Genomic DNA, 17,887 nt, shown 5'->3' with positions numbered 1-17,887 from the left:
AGGAAAGTGAAAGGATTCATGTGGAACATTTTTTTTCCCTTCTAAACTTATAATCTCCAGGCGTCACCATAAGCGCGATATTTTTTTCCAACCGACCGTCAGTACTAACCGTTCCCATGAAAAGGGCATGTGGGCGGCGGCATTCGGGAGTGTCGGGGGGGGGTTGGTTGGAAGGAGGGGGGGGGTGATGTTGGTAAAGCGAGCGTTTCTGTTTTATTCGCTCTCCCGTCGGGAGGAGACGTGAGCGGAATGAGAAGATGGCGGAAGATAGAGGGGGAGAATCCATCCGGATTTATTTTTCCGTGCAATGCATATTTCTCCGCCGTGGAGTTCATGCCGAATTGCTCGCGGATTGTTTTTCTCCGCTCGGGCGTATACCTTCCGACATCTGTTGTCGTTAGCGTGAAACTTGAAGCAAGGGCGGGAGGCTTTTGTGTCGGGATGTTCGCATTTGAAAAGCCGCTCGCTCATCTCTCCCCGTCCAAAAGTCGATTAAGCGTTCGTGTTCATCGGCAGAGATTTCACCGTAAACCATCGCTAACACCAATTGAAACAGGAAAGATTCTCTTGTTCTTATTGAAAAAATGTAATGCAGGGGATTTTCTCGTGAATTGCCTTCATGAAGCTGTTCTGTGGTAAACTGTTCATTCGTATGCTCCTGGTTAGTGCGGACGCCTATTGAGGCTTACCAAAGATGGTATGATATTCTCCTCCCTCGAAGATAGGGAACAGTAAAAGGAATAGAGAATATGATTGAGTTCTTTTATAACAGTTGTTTAGGCTCCAATAGTCAGCGTTTTATGCCCATTAATTCGTTATGCCTATTATTAATAGGTTTTAATTGATCACCTCCGACGAGAGTCAAATTATTATGGAAAATTTCGTTATCGTGCGGACTAAGAATTCGGGAACCAATTAGAGCTAATGATGTCTTACGAAATTTCAATAACCAAGTTAACTTTTTTTTCATTCATAGAGTGATTTTGTGAATCAATTTCATCCGTCGTAACGGATTATTGCAAGTCAAATTCTTAAATAAAATGATTATAGCTGTAAAACTTGGATCCCATTTTGAGGCCTATTAGTTTGAAACGGAAGAATTTCTACGGCTCCTCACGGTGTTCCCACATTGCCGCACTGCTCATTTATCTTTGCAATGTTTCGCACAAGACTACTTAAGGATTCCAATAGATATTACTTAAGAAAATAACATCAGAGTTTACAACTTGCTGATGAAATTGTTCAAATATCATATGAAAATCTTTGTCAGACAGAATTGTAACACATATACTGGAATGATTAATTAATATCCATTTTGTATATAGGTACATCTTTTTTTTCTTTAAAATGACATTTTCATACGCCAAAACTATCATTGAGAATCTCATGATCCTTATGACAATTGACAAAGGGAACGGTTGATTTCATGAATAAGATAGAGGTCTACATAACATGCACATTTGGGAAAAATGTAGTACAAAATATTAACAAGTCCACCGTTTAAACACACGAACAAGTTTACTCAATTGATTCATATTAATCGTTCCTTGTACCCTCTGTATTCTCAACCAGTCAATCGATCTGGGGAACAGAACTTATTTATTGAATATCCATTATTCGATACTGGAGCTTATATAAATGCAAAGCGAGACCACAAAAATATACAGCCTCATTGAATTTCGCATGGGGAAAAATTTCCATATCGATATAAAAACTTACGGGGTCATGACAGTGAACGGTTTTGAAGGGTTTATAAAGTAGTACCCCGCGTGACGTATGTGCGCGCTCTATTGCATTATCCAAAAGCGTGGTTACGTTATTCGACCGCGGGGAGAATTCTGATTTCATGGTTGACTGTGAAAATTCGATAGGGTACAAGCCGATACATGTGAATCGGGAGTTACTTAGTATGCACTGCGGTATCCAAAGTGGTGATGTTGGGTGGGTGTCGACTGAAGATTCTGCGTAGGGAATTGGCGGTGGGCCAACGGCGCTGAGGAAGAGGTTGACGTTTCGCACTTGGCTTCCATCCACGCGGAAGCGTAGGCAACGACCCTAAACGGGCTGCCGGGTTCGAATTCGCACGGTCATATTTTACTATACACAAAAGTTTGGACGACAGCTCTCTTGACAATACTCGTTTACAGTTTGACGAAACCAAACGAATTCTTTTGTCCCCACTCCTTCCAGTCCTCTCCCGCCTCTTCCCCGCCTCTCCCCCCCCCCCGTCTCACCCCCTCCACTAACCCTCTTTACTTCCCGCGAAAGCATGTAGACCCACCATTAATATTTCACCGCATATATTTATCTCTTCTTTCGGAGTCCGACCCATTTTCGAATACAACCCATGAAAAACAACGACTGCGGCAATGATGCTCTCCCAAAGGGTTCGAAAAAAATTAGATTAATTTAACTTTTCCGTGATCTGGAAAACGATGTGGAATACTATTTTGGAAACCCACAGCTACGCAGTAGGTTAGAAACTCCAATATATTTTTGAAACTCGAGTGAATAATGTCCGTCAGTTTATTAGCGTTAGGCTGTGAAGACATAAAATAGGAAAGGTCATCGAAACAAATGCGTTGTCTGTTTGTTGAGCCGCACGGTGTTGAAAGCCAACGTCTAATTTTCTCTTCAAGGACTATTCACACAATCGATTCCTCAGTGCGCTTATATTTGTTGGATTTAATTTCTAGTTTGCATTGTCGGTTTGGCCAATCTTTTGCTTGAGTCCTTTGGGCTTAGAATTCAATCGCCCGACCGCAGCTGCAGTTAAACGATGCTGGGAGAGCGACACTGGCGGAATGAGGCGGTGTACAGACTGCGTGACGTTCGCAGACAATGGAGCAAAGGGACACTGATCATGAGTGGATTAATTGGTGTGTTTACTCGTGCAGCCTGCACACTTAAAGAATTACCAGAGACGATCTATCCAAGGAGGAAACATGTGGGAACTAGTCTTGCCACACCAAAATGATGCAATATAAATGGAGTAAAAACGGTTGTCTGCGGTTTTTCACTTCAAAGGCTTCATTAATTCACGTTTCGACGTCTTGGCGTCTTCATGAGGTTCAGGCTATGTTGGATTCGGATCAGGTGGGACAAGTCTGTGCCCGACGCTGACTTATTCTGAAAGCAACAAAATCTGAAACTGATGATGATTCTTAAGGCGTCGAAACGCGCCGTAAATGAATCATTCAAATGGAAAAACACGAGTGACTAATTTTATTTCATCATAAAATAACTATACTGTTTTCCTAAAAATATTGACCCCAAATGAAACGCATCTCTTTTATAATCTGAAAATGATTGGAAACCAGCTTTATATTTACGTACGTCTGTAGTTAGCATACCTGTCGATCATCTTACTCTCTAACTTGATAATTAGTAACCAAAATACAATTTGGAACGTGAGTGCATTAGTTACGTAAACATTTAGTGCGCAGATATCTGAGAATATCCAAGTACGCATTTAGTTATTTACCTAAACTATGAAGTTCCATGGCGTTGACGCCCAAAAGTATCACTAAAATTAAAAGTTCTTATTCTGTTTCAACACGTTTCCCAAGTTCATAACCTTGCCGGTTTGTTACGGAAGCAGCGGCGATAAACATCGTAAATTAGACCGTCTCTGCAGCATGAGAACATTTAGAGCCTCGAAACAAGGCGGGCTTAAATTGCTAAGCAGCACTTAGCGGCGAGCCAACAGGTCACATTCCTGAGAGGTTAAGGCCCAGCTCCTCTCAGAAGCCCGTGCCATTACTGGGATGAAATATAATTGTGCGAAGGGCAAGGAGAGCGGGAAGGGGAGAGACATGCGGCGATCAGGAAGACCATAGTCATTGCGGGCAAATGGGAGGCATGCTCTGCAAGGCATCGCTCGGGAAATCACAATTTTGTCATCCTCTTGCCCAGAATCTTCTTTTGTTCAGTGGTTAACCTGTTTGAAATATTCCCTTCGTTTAAATGAGACCTCGGACCTTACCCTGCTGAATACCACAATAGAATCTACCAGATATAGATTCATCTCCAGGAATAACCCATGAGACAATCCAATGAAAACACCGATCGGTATTGCCACTTCCAATGTCATTGAACAAATTTTCACCAAATGCGGGAATAGAATCAAGGTTACGCTTCCCTTGAATTTTAAGATCACTTGACGTTGCTCATTACAAAACAATTTATTTTGAACTTAACGAGAATAGTAGATAGATTGAATGAATGTAAAACTCCAAGAGCGGTAAACAGTTTACCTTTCTAAACAAATTACAAATGAAATTAGTTGGCTAACGCCACAAGTCTTTTACCCCTTCTTGACTTGTGGCGTTAGCCAACTAATTTCAGTTGTACTTTGTTTAGAAAGGTAAACTGTTTACGGCTGTTGGAGTTTTACATTCCTTACCCTTACTAGCCGTAAGAGCTCATTTTTATCAATAGTAGATAGATTTATTCTCCTTTGGCAATCGTTACATATAACGACCGTGTTGTACAATTTGAATAGGCAGGTGCTATTGATTTCTAGGGGTCTGGTTCATGTAAGTAATTGATCAATTATATTACACTATATTTATATTATAGTACCTTACATTCACAGAACCCACTCCAACAGTTTACCTTATTTAACAAATGGAAAAACTAGACTTTAAGTCAATATCAATTCTCCGAGTATAACAATTAATAACAACTAAAAACATCTTGTCGTCATATTCGTCTATAAATCCATTTGAAATTAATTTCCATGATGTATCACTTACTCCATATAATTTTCCATTACACGCCACTTTCAAACCAATAAGTAAGTTTGAGAAGCATCTAAATTTTAATTATAATAATTTCAGCATGACGGAATGTATAGTTCGTACAAGAGGGATTGCTGCCGGTGACATTTGTAGGGATATACATCTATGAATCCGCGACAAGACCTCGGTCATTAAGCCGTCCGATTGAGTTGGTGCTGGATTTTGTATTCTATAGTGGCTGCTTGTTATTTCAATAGAAGGTACTATTTAGAATACTTTTATTAAAAAACCTGATCTGCAGAAGCACATACATAAAATAAATTTTAAAGTCATTTTATCTGACATAAAACTTAATCAATTGATGCCATATTTAAAATTAAACAACTTAAGTAAATTCTGGAGCATAATTCATCAATTTTAAAACAACAGTGTAGGCCATTAAACATGTGTTTGGCATTGTAAAAAAATACGATTAGATGGGTGCCAGTTTGGGTGTATTGAATACCATTTTCAAATGCTAGTTATTTATTCCCTTCAACAGCTGCTCTCCTAAATCTCATGTTATCACGCATTTTTATTTCTTAGCTAAATGAGAATGTTCTTTTAAGGGAAAATTTGGCTTATTTGATTAATTCATTATCCAATGATTGAAAATCATTCAATATTTATTTTTAATTAGATTACTGTGAAAAATACATTACTATACACATCGAACTGATTCGCTGGATTCGCCCAATTCACAAATATTTTCGACCAGAAGTGAATTGAGAGCGTGAGGGTTTAGGCCTAAAAGCACTTTTGCCTTGGGAACTTGAGAATATTGGACTTTTCGCCACACTCGAAGTGATTTTTCGCGAAGGAGAGGCCATTTTTCTCTTTGATTCGAGATTCACGCATCGCTTGCCGCGAACTCTTTTCAATCTTCCCGGGAGACAAGACACGCGACCGTGGTGCGACCATTTCCCATTCAAATTAAAATTCTTTGAATCATAAGCGTCCGACAAGCGAGAGTTGCATTCCGACGGTGGACAGATGTTGCCGGGAAAGAGGACGACGCATTTGTACTTGCCCGAGCTTCCGGACGGAGCACCGGCACAAAGGTATCTTTCTTTCGGAAAGTTTCAACCGTGAAAAATGCGGAAAAAATAAATTTCACGCGCAAACACTTGATTCACACGTGGAGTTCCATGAACTGCTGTTGTTCCCTTTTTGAAAGAGTTCCCCGAAAGGGATAAATGAAGGCGCATTCTAACGCACGGGAGCGGGTGCTGAATTCCTAACGAAGGGTTTCTTGTTTAATTAAGGCGCGGTGGTCAACTTAAAATTAGCGCACCGAAAACCGCACTGCGTAGCTTGTCTTCATTTGTGTGCCCAAGAAAATTACACCTGCTAGCGTTCATCTGGTGAATTATTTCTTCAATGATTATAAAAATGAATTTAAAAGAACTCATTATTCGTCGTACTTGATTCATGAACATTATCAGAAATTAAAGTGTATGCAATGAATAATGATTTGAGGGATAGGCAAAAAAAAATAATATGACGCGCTTCCATACTTATGAAAATTGATTTGTTTCTTAACATCACGCCATTTCCGAAACTCCTAGCGACCTCTCTCGATAACAATATAATCATTAATTATCTTTGACTCACGAGAAGTCTTGGAAAGGTTTAATATACCTCGCTTGTTTTGAACCGACGCAAATAGAAAGGCATTCGTGGATAAACGGAAGCCTTGAATCCTCTAAGATCTAAATTTGTCTCAAGGAAGAGGGATTGCAAATCTAGGCACAGATGGCAGATTTTGGCTTCGATCCCTTTATAAAAACAATATTAGGAAACATTTCTGACGCGCGGAGTCTCGCGCTCTTGAATTTATAACTGACATCAGACACTGGAGAAAGAGCGCAGTTACTTGCGGAAAACAATGGATCTCGTAAACAAGGGCAGGTGTGTTCATTAAAGCAGGATGATGACAATAATGGAACAATGAAGGATTTCCATGTGCCAAATATCAAATTTCTACGGTCAACTGAAGTTCAAGTCGTCATTTGAATGCAATATGTATTCCTTTCGAAATTCAATCAGCAAACTTGAATCAATTTAGATGAGATCGGTGTACAGATAATGAAACAATGAATGCTCTCATTATTATTTGGAGTTCTAAAAATTCATTTCGTCAATGTGGTCTAATTTCTCAGGTTTTAGGCCATGTTTTCAGGGAAATGTGTCGATAAAGTTCCTTTTATTTAAACATCCTTTGCAGTTTACGCTAAAATCTAAAATACTGCTAAAACGAAGCCTACTTACCCGCTCCATTTTAGTTCGGCAGCCTCAATGGTCATAAATATATTTTCTTCAAAAGAACGTTATTTTTCTCCAATTTCCATGACAAGGAAAATATATCGTCCCATAAACACGCCAACAGTTTGGCCTATCGTCTGTTCAGATGCTTATTCACCCCGATGAATAAAAACCGGAAAGAAGGTTGGAAGTTTTAATATTCATGATTCTCCCCATGAAAACGATATGAACGGAAATAAGTCGTTTGTTAGCAAGGCAAAGGCAAATATCCCTAAGTTATTTGATGAAGATTATCCAGCGTTTTCTTACAAATTCAGGGCAATATTTTAGCTCTGTTTATTCCGTTTCTCAGCCCTATCTTGGGACTGATCTCACTGAGTGTTCAAAGCATACGGAGAAAAGTGTTTATCTTTGCTTTGACAAAAAAACTTTGACTCAAAGATGATTGAAAAGAACGTTTCTTAATTAATAAAGCTTATTCATTTGTTAAAGGAGCCATTGAAAATGGGTTCAATTCGATGAACGCCATGAAAAGGTTAGCTTAATAAATGAAAAAGTCTTGTATATAAATTGGAGTTGGACAGAGTTTCGATGTGAATTTATTTCTTTCAGTTTTTAACACTTCGGAGATGATTTTTACCCCTCGTTGTTGTACTGGGATTTGAACAGTAAGTTCTTTTCAATTAGTTGCCAATAAGAGTCATCCAATCCATTCAGAAGTTTGATAAAATTAAGGTTTAAATTTAACCTAAAAAAAATACAATTTTATGAAAATTAACTACGGTAAATCTAATGATTTCCTCGTTTTTTTTAATATTTATAAAGTACCCAAATTATTTAGCTGTGAGGTCCAAGGGCACAAATAATATAGCCATTACAATGCGCAGTCTACCCGCACAAAATTGGTGTCACTGAACAGAGAAAAATATAATTTAATCGACCGGTGTCAAGAAATACCGCCGGTAACTCGATTTGACATTATTTCTCGAGTAGCAACGGATAGGTATTAAAAATGGATTAAAAGCAGTTTGATACATGATTTTCTATTTCATATGCAATATGCTGAACTTCAAATTCACAATTACAAAAAAATATAAGAAATCCAAATACAGAACAATCTCAAATCTTTATCAGCAGGGGTCAGTGAAACATAGTTTCGTCAGAAAAACGGTTAGAGTAATCAGTGCTGATTTAAGCTCTTTTTGAACCCGTGAAAACATACGCTGTGGTTTGGGGTTTCAGAAATATTTTCTATGCATATTTACACTTCACCAGGTCGAAACGAAAACTGAAAATCGGTTAGCATCATTCATTGATTCGAGGATCTGTCCGGATAGCGGATCTTGACCCGGGACCATCCGGCCAGGACATGTTTTCGGGCTCATTTTCCCAAGCTCATTTTCCGAAACTCGGACAGAAAATTCGCAAAACGTTTGGACGGTAAAGCCCAGGGAATACGGTCGGGATTCCCGATTCGCCCGCTCGTGGCCTATGGGGTCGACCGCGACTGAATCCCCGCTTATCTTCCTCGACTCAGGCCTGAGTAGCATCCTGCCTGATTCGCACGATCGAGGCAAATTAACGTATTCCGCGACCCTCGGCGGTAAAAAAAAGAACCAGGAGGTAAAGCGGAGAGGGATCGGACACAGCTCCCCCGCAGGATGGGTGGAGGGAAGCGCTTGGTGGGAAAAGCGGCAAAAATTTTCGAACCTTACCTTACCCGCGCGCCACCTCCTCGGCACCGACTCGCACCGTCGACACTTAAAGGGACCCCTTCGCCGCCGTCGATCGCACCCTCAGGGAACGGATCCACCCACAATCACAAAAGCGCCTGCCTCTCGTTAGGGTGGGTGGGGATTGAAAGGAGAACGAACGCGCCCGGCACTTCTTTTGTTTGTTTGTTTGTTTTATTTCAGACGCACACACACTCGCACTGCGTGTGATTACTCCCGTTCCCCTCAAACTTACTCTTCTCTCGACTGTATCTACCGTGGAAAAATAGGTATGCGACAAAACTGGCACGCGCTCCGGAGATGATTAATAGTGTCTTTATTATTATCACTGATATAGGACGCGCGAAGGGGGATGTACCTGCAATAAGGGAGAGAAGAGACAGGGGAGACCCAGTTTCACTCGCGAACGCGAACACCTGGAGGCCGTGAGAAGAAGGGGTCTCTTCAAGAGGGAAGAGAGAAGGGAAGGACCACTCCAAGAAGGTGCCCTCCCGTGTCTCCCTTGCTGCCTTTTATTCCTTTCCTCAGCCGGCTCCTCCTTACTCGAACGCGCTCACACGAATCCTCTCTCGCCTATCTCGCACGCGGCACTCACACACTCTATCTCCCTGCGTCTCCCTTTACTCTTTCTTCGGGCTCACTCAACTCTTTCCCTCCCCGTGGTCTCAAGCAGTTTGCTCTCACACACTTCCGCTAAACGCGTGGACGTCTCTCTCCCTCCGCCTCCTACTCCTCCTCCCGACCTCTTCCCTACCATCGCCTTCTCTCCCCCCCCATCTCTCTCTCTCCCACACCCTCTTTCCTCCCCTTACTCCCCCTACGTCTTTCTCTCCTTCAACTCCGTGCCCGCGCCATCGGGATGTCGAGGATCCTCGCATCAATCCACCACCCGCCGTCTCCTCCTCTCCCTTCTCCCCACACTCCCAGCCACGCCGACACCCCATGGGCGCGTCGTCGGCCAAGAAGGTGAGGGATGGGCAAAGGACCCTCCCGTTCTCTCCCGCGCTTTTCCCTCTCATTCCTTTTCCCTTTCCTCGCACGCGTGTCATGGCACTCCCCGGCTACGGAGTCAGTCCGGGTGTGTCTTCGCGAGCTTCTTATGGGAGGGACAACGCGGTGGGTGACTGCGAAAAGGGATGGAATGAGAAGAGGTTGCGCTGGAACGTTCGCTGTCCCCACTCCACCCTCTCCACCTCCCTCTCACTCACGCACAACTGTTCCCTCTCGTCCACTCTCCGCTTTGTTCCCCATTCCTCTTTTTTCACGTTCACTACTCCACATCTCTCTGCCCCCCTCCTCCTTCGCCTCGATCTTAATTTCGTCTTGCTCCCCATACCCTCGTCACCACCCTCTTCCGTCCCTCCTTCATCCTCTCGCTCTCTGCTTTAAATCCATTCTCCGCGACCTCTTTCCCTTCGTCATTCTCGGAGCTGGTTTTTTTCCTCCCTCTCTCTCTCTCCCTCCCTCCTCTTTTCTTCATTCCCTCTCCCACTTCTGTCGCAAGCCTCTCCATTTTCCCTCTTCGCCCGACCAAAACTCTCGTAAATGTATATTTGTACGGGATGCCCGAGTCCTCTTATGACTCGGTGGGAATTCATAATTAAATCCTCGCGATGAAAGTGCGGGTGAGAAAAACAGAGCGGATCAGAAGGAATAAGACTTTAGCTCTCTAGATCCTTTGAGCTGCTCGTTTTCTAATAAACTCTACTGTTGCTAGAGCAATTAAATACTTTATACGCGTAGGGCATATGCTTAAATATTGTCAAGATAAAAAAGTTACTGTATACCTGATATTTAATGTTTACACGAAGTTTATTCCCTTTTGCAAGCACTTTAAAAGTGATATATCACTCCAGAAACGTCCATGAGGTATGTACGATGTAAAAATATAAAATTTGTGGATAAGATTTTATTATTTCAACCTTATGGATATTTGTTTTATCCTCATGCATTTAGGACCAATGTAATGGCAACATTTAAGAAAACTACTCGATTATTTGGACTGCCGACAGCTCTAATGGAACAAAAATCCTTGTTTCGTTTCATTATTTTCTTCAATCAGCTGGCGGTTGGGGATAAAATAAGAGTTTTTATTTATTGATGCAGAAAGAGTAAGTTTGAATGCTTACAGCTCTCTCCTTCTTAATAATTGATCAATTGATCATAATGAATGCAAGGTCAAACCATGACGGGTACAGTTCTTGAATAAAGATATTATATTGTCCTCACAGATATAAATATTAAATTTCACATATTTTCTCATATTTTCATGGAACCCGATATTAGCATGCCATTACTTCATCCTCACTGACACTAGTGCCCCTAATATAGGTTATCTACTTTTAATTAAATATAATATAGGCTTATAATAAATAACCTCTTGCATTTCATTTCTCATTGGTCATATTTGACGTTGGCTAACTTTATAAACTCAGCCACATATATATATATATAATACTCTACTAAACTACAAAATGCATTACAGCATGATACTCCAAAACCATTCAACTACGAAATCAATCATCGTAAGTAGACTGACTGCAAAAAGATACGAAACGCAAATGTTGGAACGCAAACACCTAATATTACTTAAGTGAAGTCCCGCGGGACAAATTCTCATTCATCGCATAAATTATCATGTTTAAGTTTCACTGAACACGTGATATTAAACGCCGATTTTCTGTGCCACTTATGAGTGTGTCCACCGTTTCGATGAGCAAAGGACACCACTTTCGGTCAAGTTACATTGAAGGGTCTACGGCGGCTGTAAGATATGGTTTCGTGAGGTCTCTTTTTGGAATAAAAGAAACTTAACAATATATTCGATAGACCTGACTGAAGAGAAATCATAAAATATAATTAAGTGGTTTTATACACACACACACACACACACACACACACACACACACACACACACACACACACACACACACACATACATATATATATATATATATATATATATATATATATATATATATACATATACATATATACATATATATATATATATATATATATATACATATATACATATATATATATACATATATATATATATATATATATATATATATATATACATATACATATATACATATATATATATATATATATATATATATATATATATACATATATACATATATATATATACATATATATATATATATATATATATATATATATATATATATATATATATATATATATATGTGTGTGTGTGTGTGTGTGAGTGTGTGTGTGTGTGGGATTTATCAACCTGAATATATATTTTATAGACTTCTCGCATAATATATTGTATATATCACATTTGATTTATAGGAATAAAACATTTTATACACTATTTAACAAATACCAAAGCAACGAACCGAACGTATTTTATTTTCCCTGCGATCCTTCTCCCCTCGCCTCCAACCCTCGTCCCCCAATCCTTTTGGCGTCCACACACCGCTCGCCGTCCCTTGGGGAATCCATTATTTTACCCCTTCCGCTCTTTATCCAACAAACACACACACACGTAAATACGCCCCCGGGCGCATCCTCCAACCATCTCTCCTCCTCTCATCCAAAACTCACTAAAACTCACCCCCCCCCCCCAACATCCATTCCGAGGCCATGACGTGTGGCCTCTCTCTCTCTCCTTTCAAGGGTCCGCGGGCGACTTGGTGTGTGTGTCTTTGCCTAGAGCAGGTAGGAGCAGAGGCCGTCGGGGGCATTGTCGTGATCGAAATAGAACGGGAATGATGATGGTGTTTTGAGGTGCAACTCTTTCTGCTGCACGGAATCTTTCCTCATTACTTTCCCCGCAGATGAAAGTTGTCTCTCGGAGGAAGCGGATTAGGACGTCCAAGTGACGCTTCCAACTGGCCCCTTCTGAGTCCAAACCTCAAAAAAAAAAAAAAAATCGCGAGGCATTATAATAGCAGGTGAACTTCAGACACGGCCAATTAAAAATCCATTTTTTTCGCGAATATTTTTTTCTTGAATCCTTCGCTTCGGTAAAAATTTTATATCTTCCAGCCTGAAGTCGGGTGGGTATGTTGCTTTTGTGGTGTATTTTTGCTATCACATGTTTTTCTTGGAAAAAAGGAGTCTATCGAATCCTTTGATTCTCTATCTCTCTCTCACTCTCATCAATTTATTTAATTTAAATCACTGAATTAGGATTGATGTGGAGGAAGTTTTCCAATATTGGGAAAAATAAAACGATAATGTTTTTTTTGTTCCGCAAAATGCCTTAATAACTGCGCGTCTCGACTCGCTGTGGTGTTATTGATCACTAAAAATGACAAATGAGCCAAAAATTCCAATTTATTGGCTGTATTTCAAAAACTGGAAGATTACCATTTTATTCTACCATTCGAATTTAATGGTCGTGGACAGACCGGCGCATAGACGTTTGGTCGTGGCATATTTATTGCACCTCGTAATATGATTCCACCCGATAAATATGTGAAATAATTTAATGCCAGAGAACACTATTTTTTCCTTAATAGTTCCTTTCCCTTTCTCCTAGGCCTGAAAGATTTTTAGCTACACTGGTAATTTTATTTGAACAATTTTGAGCCAGTCGATCCTCTCGATATCATAACATGCGAATTTTGTTCATCCTAAATAAAACTTGTAAGTTGACTGATATTTCTCGTAGGCAATTTTTCATGTCTTATTCTGATCTTGGTTAATAATCAAGATCTATAACCCATTATTTGTGGACAAAAAGACAACCTTTCAACATGAGAACCATTATTTTAACCCTCTCCCATTTTCATGCCGTAAGGTGAAATATTATTCCGAAGATGATTTTGTGTTCGTAATTCATATTTCATCTTTGAATTGAGATAAACTAGTTAACATATAATAGTTCAAATTGTATCGAGTTTTGTTCATGAAGACCTACCTTAGACCCGCCAAATAACGTTTAATATTGGGGCTAATTTTATTAATTCTTACTAATTTACTCAATTTATTAATTTTAATATACTTAATTTGTGTCTCATTTCCTCGCTTACATTTTTGGATACTCTTGTGTTTTCCCCAAGCAAATTATTACTAATAACTGTTATTTTTAAGCACAAAAATTTGCTCCCCAAAGTTTGCGTTGTCCTCTTAAAGCGTTATTTTGCGAACCAGGAAGGAAGAAAGGACATTTATTATTTCCCTTTCTGTTTTTGTACTGATTGTGTCCGAAGATGGGTGTCACCTTCCAGTGGGTAACTTTGAAATAAGGGGAACAATTTTAGACCTCACTATGTACTTAATGTTTATTGATCCGGTACTTCAGCCGAAAATATCGACATCGAGGGATGTTGTTTAATTTTTTTGTTTATTCAAGAGCTACTTAATCACAATGCTAGGGAAAATCGGTCCTTGTTGTAACTAATTTTCCGCATGTTTTCATTCTCACTTTGGCGAGCGCTTTATGGATTAGTTGTCTGTAGAGGAGATTCTCTTGGTGGAAAAGGCGAAGCGAGAGATCGCCCCTTCTCTCTTCTCTTGGATGCCTTAATTTTTCCCTTGAGTTGACGAAATTTTTCCGACCCTTGCACAACAAATGCTAAACAATCCACACTGAAAGAAATTTAAGAAAAGGAAATTTTGGAAAATGCATCCAACGATTTTAAACTGATGCCTCTTATCCCATGTGTGGATAACCTTGGTTGAATTTTATGAAAGAATCCTTTAATATTGGCACAAAAATAAAATCCTTCACAGTGACTGATCCCATGACTACGCCCGCGAAACGACAATGGCTTAACACCGGGTAATTATTTTCTGAAATGATTTTGGAATCAATCTTCTCAATACTACGACGCACAATGTTTTCATTCAGGGATGATGTCTATAAAGGACAGAAATTAACGGTGACTTCTTTTTAACCGTGACGTTCAATGAATCATGTGTTTATAACTCTGATATGTATTAGCATTTGTCCCTTCTGTGCGCATCTTCCGTCAAAAACTAAAAGTGGTGTCATGAACTAGCAAGTTAAGAACTCTTGTTCAACGACCAATGCTACCACAGGATTCCACATGCTATAAATGACTCCACCATATATACATGGAAGTTAATTTTATTGACTAAAAATTTCCGACCAAATCAAAGGGGTGAGAGGAGGAAACCTCAACTCACACATGAAATTACCCATGGTAAATACCGTCGTAATTACGTGGAGTTACCATGAATCTTTCCAAGATTTTTGAAGCTCAACAGTCAAAAGAAAGTGGAAATTTTTATCCCCGAAGTTCATTAGCTGAAAATTTTATCTCCGAAAACCATTAGCTTTATATGGTTCATCGCGTTTAAAATCGCTCAAGTGGATACGATTTATTCTCAAACCAGGTGGTCTGAAGCATTTTACAGTGAAATGCTCGCATTTTGAGCCATCATGAGGCAACGGAGAGATACCTAAAAAGTTCGGATGATTACGAAAGCAAAAGTGGGTAAAAGACTAAAGTCAGAACTCACAAATCGTGGTTATTACATTCGTAATTAAGCGTTTCTTCATCCATCCTCCTCCCTTAATCGCGAATCCCGAAACTTTGAAATCTCGAAAATCTCTTTGAAGATACAATGGGTGCAAATCAGAATGTTGCCACTCTCGGGGGGGAAGGGGGAAACTTCCTCCCCGAGGACGCAAACCTGAAAGAAACATATTTTTCGCTAATAGCCTCGCCCAAAAACACAGACTTTTGGAAATGGACTTTTGGCCTCCTCGGATGTAACCTAAGTTAAATTCATAGCCGGAATTTTCATATGCATGCTCCGAGAACGTCTACCTCTGCCGACTTTCATCCCTAATTATTCCGGGTAAGGAGTAGGAAGGGGGGGTTTAAAGCTTCATTGCCATATCAGTCAGTCTTTAAGCACTTTTTGGTTTTATCTGAATGAAAGGAAAGGGAAATGACGCAAACGTAGGGCACACCGACTACGCTCAGACTGCGGGATCTTTTTCATATTACATGTATATATATATATATATATATATATATATATATATATATATATATATATATATATATAATAATTTTAATTTTAATTTATATGCTTATTACTTCCCCTTTGCGCCTGACAGAGTGTGAAATAAAAAGCGCAGAATTGTATAGTGCGGTCAGCTTAATATTTGTTACCTGGTTAACCTTAAGAGTGTTTAATGCATAAGTTATGTACCTTTTGGTGTATAATTAATTTTGTTAATATACTTTAGTTGCTTCAGCTCATTTTACGTAATAACCCTTGGCATGGAAGACATTAATAAAGATTATTTTATCACCTAAAAGATTTAGTGTAGTAACGAGAATAATAATAATAATAGGCTATCTATAATTGTTGCTTGTAACGATGACAGTTTACTATTAACCATAGTCTTAGTTCGAAATAGATCCCGAGCACCATATCCTAGCCGAAATACACGTACTAAGTTGGGTGTAGACACTCTAATATCAACATAAAAATATTGATAGAGTGATTTTGTTGTTTTTCTATTTGCCTATTCGGCAAACAGGATGTCCGCGGCTCGAATCTGGCCAAGGAAAAATTATTTCTGTTTGAAGTCGACATCTTTCTACCCCTCCCACTCCCCAATCAACCTTTTGCCTGCCAGCACTAAATGCAAGTGTCCTATCGTTTTTCTTTAGTTACTATAAAATACGTTTTGAGTTCGAATACGTTTTTGGCTGTGCGGCTTATTTTATTCGATGTGTTCATAATTACTCATTCCCGATTGTTTTCGTCGATGGAGACAATGCCAATTGTTTTGGTTCGTCATGCATATTCCGACAGTCATCCTCACGCTCTTAATCCTTATCTTCGCCATTTCCTTAGCAGCTTTCTTTTTTGGCAGTTCCTCAGTCTGTTCACACAATCCGCGCAGGATGTTCCTCCCTTTCGCTCTTATCTCTCTGAGGAGGAAGAGAGAGAGGGGAGACAAGAAAGACGTTCGTGCACGCTCCAGCAGACAACATTGTGTATTCATTGAGTTGTTTTCTCACCCAAACTTCTTGCCCTCTCTTCTGTGAGGAATTTCCTATTTTTGTCCCGTGCTTTCCCTTCGCCGCTCCTATTCCCTCTTTGCTTCCCTTACCCTCCAACAAAGCCGTTACTCATCTTAAATAGTCGGCTCAAATTGCGTCATGAATTCTTCCCTCGAAACCCTATTTTCAGCCTTTTTTTTACGCACGGTGCGATAAATTTTGAAGTATTTAAAAAAAACAAGAAAACATATAAAAGCAGTGGTATTGGTGCTGGATTTCAGACGGTCCGACGGCACGTCGAGGTCATTTAGTTTAAGGAGGAAGGCAATCTACAACTTGAGTGGAAAAAAATTCCATTACGGCGCTGGAATTCGAACACACCACCTTCTGTTATCAGCTGAGCTAAATTCTCGCCGGTATAACTAGCCAGAATCTAAAGTAAACGGCAGTGGTAGGCGTTGATGCCTCTTCTCTATTTTGCGGCTATTCAAGGTGACAGTGAAACTTCATTAGCAATAATTTTTTCCACAGAGTATCACTTAAGATGACTACGTCGCATTTCGTTTTACTGTGACGCCTAAACAATATGCGTGAGTTTAATTTACGGAGAAAAGAGGGATTCACTATATCTACAGCGAGGTCCATTTATATAGCTCATGAGTCACACCACCTCTTACCTAACGAGATAAGGACATTTCAACTTACGCCTACGATTTCCACGACTCTATAGAATCCCATCGCCGCAAAAGGAATTGTTTTCCTCGAAGAGTTTTCATGAACAAGGGAGTCGATTATCAAAATTGTGGGGAAATTAATTAATCCATGGAATTATCTTTAAGGAATGTATCCTCAAGTAGTTACCAATATGGTTAGGTTTCCTCATTGGAGTGTAGCCGGAAAGCTAATGCTAAGAACGACTCAGTCCAAGTTTATTTTTTAAAATTGATCGTTATGTATTCATGTGAAGAAATTTTAATGTGGGCAATTATCTGCAATCTCTCTCCATATTTGGAGAAAAGGACTGGGAGAAATGCTAAATATTTTTAGTCACTACGTTGACTCATGCTAGCCTCAAGATATTGTAGAGTTCTCCGAGTTGAATGCTCTTTGCTAGGTCTTTAGCTTGTTGCGTTAT

General features: G+C 39.8%; 1 protein-coding gene across 5 annotated transcripts in view; it reads right to left on the bottom strand.

The window, feature by feature from the left end:
• LOC139694042 (protein FAM184A-like) overlaps nucleotides 1-17,887 on the bottom strand; it is a 392,188-nt gene that overhangs the window by 230,327 nt on the left and 143,974 nt on the right. The window lies entirely within an intron of this gene.

This window comes from Hetaerina americana, unplaced genomic scaffold (assembly GCF_022747635.1).
Source record: "Hetaerina americana unplaced genomic scaffold, ioHetAmer1.1.p SCAF_5, whole genome shotgun sequence".
Classification (NCBI taxonomy): domain Eukaryota; kingdom Metazoa; phylum Arthropoda; class Insecta; order Odonata; family Calopterygidae; genus Hetaerina; species Hetaerina americana.
This window is presented reverse-complemented; position numbering and strand designations above follow the sequence as displayed.